Source organism: Oxyura jamaicensis, chromosome 4, assembly GCF_011077185.1.
Source record: "Oxyura jamaicensis isolate SHBP4307 breed ruddy duck chromosome 4, BPBGC_Ojam_1.0, whole genome shotgun sequence".
In the NCBI taxonomy this organism is placed as follows: domain Eukaryota; kingdom Metazoa; phylum Chordata; class Aves; order Anseriformes; family Anatidae; genus Oxyura; species Oxyura jamaicensis.
In genome coordinates, this window is record NC_048896.1 from 11,949,089 (window position 1) to 11,952,970 (window position 3,882).

The following is a 3,882-nucleotide window of genomic DNA, read 5'->3' on the forward strand; positions in this document are numbered from 1 at the left end:
ACCTATAAAATCTAATTCAGACCTAGCTAAAATCTATTTTTGCCTCAGGCTCTTTTTCTTTTGTGTCATATGTCACAAATGATCTATTGATAAAAACAGATCTTGCCTTAAATAGCACAGCCATTGGGATTTGCAGAGTGTGACACTTAAATATTTCACCCGTTAGAGGCATAAATTATTATCCAACCTTCTGTGGTCAAATTTTACTGCATTCACATTTCATAAATAAACACAACCACCGAGGTACTCTTACAACACTCCATCTTACAGGTGGTTGAAACCCACTGTGCCATACTCTTTCCCAGCCTTTGACTGATGTAGTGCAGCTGATCTCTTCCACCACTCTCCCAGACTCTGGCAGTCCCCTCCAATAAATCATCTATGGTAGAGAGCAGAGGTAAATGCTAAGATGTCAAATTTTGCCCAGCCATCAGCTTCCCTGTGCCACAGGGAATTTGAAGCCAGATTATGACCACTCTATGTCATTTAAGTGATGCAAATCATTGTGTTACAAAATCTGACTAAATATAACGAGGCAATTAAGGACTTAGTTAAATCAGGTTATAAGTATTGGAAAATTCTCATACACAGGGAACCTGCAAATATATATATATATATTTATAATATATATATATATATATTGTTTACCTGAAGACAGACCTGAATAGCGAGGAACTTGAACAAAGAAAATGACGAGATCTGGAGCAGAAGGATCAGGAAGTCTTCCCACCGCTAACACAGAAGCATAAGGATCATGAGGTGGAACTCAACAGTGACAAATATAAAACAAAATCATAGGAAGATACACCCACACAGGAACTAATGAGTACACAGTCCTACAGCAGCTTTGCCAGACCTGCCTAATTCTTTGTTCAGTATCATTCTTTAAGGAGGAAAAGAAAAAAAATAACCATAATTTAAAGAGGCTGTGCATAGCTTTTCTTTCCTAATCACCTTTCCCTGAAACCTGAAATTATAGCCATTAAATGTATTTATTGTGCATTTCCCCAACACCCACTTTTGTATTTTGCAGTCTAGGAAATCATTGTGCTTTTTCCAGGGACTTCATGTGAACTGCTTCCTTGGTATCTTAATGCCTGAAAATAAATGTTGACAATATTTACCTACTCCAGCTAGATGTTACAATAAGGAGGTTCATAAAAAGGTGAGAATCTGGTTTTGATATTTTTTTCCTCCTTATATGCTCCTGAGATTTAGTTACATGTCTGTGAAGAGGAACATTACTATTATTCCAGGTTTACCACTAGTAAGTTGAAGTATGAAAATAGACAAAGGTTCAGACACAGATAATTAAATCCCACAGGAGAGATTCATTTGAGATGACATTTCATTCTGTGACAGAAAAGGTATGTGACCCTTGTTACTGGGTATTAATCTGATCACTAGCTTTGCCTTCTCTTCAGCTGCTTATTACTAGCAGCTAGGAGCAGACTGGTCCAGAACTACTATGCAAGCATCTTCTGTGGATGATACCACTTCTTTAAGAGCTTGCCACAGGAAGACAGTTAGATTTCTGGTGACTGGTGAATTTAACATCCATGTTCCCCATTGAAGGAATATACAGAGAGAAATAAAATAAACCAAATTAACTTCAAATTAAAGAAAAACAAACTGGCAGAAATAAACTATTTGCAGTCTAGAGTGGTAAATGCACAAAGAACAGAAAACAATAAAATAAGCTACTTGCTTTTCCGAGCACTTACCCTTAGCAATTAAAGCATCTCTATGAAACAACACTACCTCAGGAAATGTATAGCAATTGTTATCAACCAGTCAGTACAGCTACTCGTAATGTTTATTCTTTAATTGATTTCAATAAACCTCTTTACCAGCTCATAATTACATAGTTCTGCTACATTCCACCAATTAAATGCAATGGCACTAATATAAACATATCAATTTTTTAATTGTTTACAGTATTTTTTCCTGTTTCTGCAGAGCCAGTCTAATGATTGAGAATTTGCCTTCTTCTAGTGCATTTTGGCTTTGAGTTTATCCAACAACTTCCTCATAAAGTCTTTGTAAACACTGACAGCTGGAATTGCCATCTTATGGTCATTTTACCAGTACTTCCACGCTATTATTTGAGAAGAAATTAATGGCTGCTCTGTCATTGACTTCAGATATTGCAATAATGCTACCCACAAGGTAAGTGAAAAGAGAATTAGCCAATATTCAGTTTCATGAAATCCCCCATTTTGACAAGACAAATTAGCATAGCTTTATACATAAATGCCTTCTTTCCTTGGATAATAACCTTTCAGAGGATATTAGAATTTTATTGCATTTTTAAAAACAACTTCTACTGAAATTCATTCCAGCCGAGAATTAGTTTGATACTGCTTAGTATTACCATAAAATATAATAATAATTTTTCACTTTATTTATTGCCTTAGAATTCTCTAAGTCTTTTTTCTTTAAAATTAGCTTGTGAAGAAAGAGGATAAGTGCAAAAATGTCTGTGTCTAATACTCTTGGTCTCAGGTGCATCTTCACAGCTAATGTATTTGTACATCGTGTTTACTGCAGTGTTATTCCAGGCAGAGGGTTCTGAATGCTCTTCAATTGCATAAGGAAGTTTTGGTCCCAAACCACTTACGGCTTCATGCCACATATCTAAACTGCCAACAAGAACAACTAAAATTAACCAAGAAGGAGCGTTTTACCTAAAATAAAAAAAAAAAATAAAAAATACTGCAGAGCAGGAATGCACACAACCTAACAGAACATTCCATTCAAGAGAAACCAAGGCTCACTTTAGTCTTTTTATATTGTTTCAGAAATCTTTTCCACTTGCTTATTACATAGCCTGGAAGCCCTAACCATACACCAGGACCTTATTGTTCAGTGCCAGACAAATGGCTAACTGGCTGGATTCAACACCAAAAGTTAAAAAGTAAGAGACAACGAACAGCTACAAAGAAAATGTGATTATATTGGCCAGAATGGAGAAAATGTTCTCATCACATCAGCAGCTTAACTGAAGTCAAATGATAGAGGGACGGCAGGAAAGTTAAGTTTTTAAATTTATTTCATTGTCTGTAACATGGAATATCTTCCTAAGGCAGTCATTTCAATTTTCCTTATTGAAGAGACAGAAGTAAAGAATATGTACCCTTAGAAAAGGCGCTGTTAAAAGGATATTGAATATGCAGTCAAATGTCCAAGTGTAAATGGGTTCTTCCTATGCAGTTTTCTGAATATTCCAGCAATTATTGTTAGCTCCTTTTTTTCACATCACTGTCTGCAATCAGAGCTATGCAAACAGAAGAATGCTGTTCTCATCTATCTTCCTACAAAAGCAGAAAACAAGCTTGATCATCCACTAAACCATCCTGAATTTAAATTGCAAATGTGTATTTGATTGTCTGGTTTTGTTTTCTGAACAGATAAAATTCACTTAAACTTTGTGACTGCTTTTTCAACCTCTTGTACACACTGTACATTTAAAGTTTTTTGTTGTTTTTGTTAGTTACAAAAAAGCAATTTGAAGCAAAGATGTGCTTGGCTCATTAAAAGTTAGTTTATAGCAATTCTGTTGATTAGCAGGCCTTAAGGGAAAAGTCTTCTTTAAATGGTTTGTTGAAACCCCAAGATTCTTATAGCAATATGAAGCTAAGATTCCTTTCACCAGTTCACACGTATTCTACAATATTCACCAGATTTTCACAGATCTAACTATAGAAAGGAACGCATGAGTTCCAACCATGTGAGTAGAGGCAAATACTTCAAATTAATTTTTGCATACTTTACTATCTAAATATAAAGAAAAAAAAGATGCGCTTTTTTAAAGTGTGGAAGATCACTAGATTAGGTGAAAACTTTTTCTGGAGCACTGCACAGACAAGAAATTAGTCAGTG

At 35.2% G+C, this 3,882-nt stretch overlaps 1 long non-coding RNA gene across 1 annotated transcript; it reads left to right on the plus strand.

Annotated features, from left to right (window-relative positions):
- Positions 1 to 648: 648 nt before the first annotated feature.
- LOC118166322 lies at positions 649 to 3,431 on the plus strand. The gene is made up of 3 exons (XR_004750444.1): positions 649 to 1,165; positions 1,960 to 2,169; positions 2,802 to 3,431. It is a non-coding gene; the product is annotated as an uncharacterized LOC118166322 (long non-coding RNA).
- Positions 3,432 to 3,882: the final 451 nt, after the last annotated feature.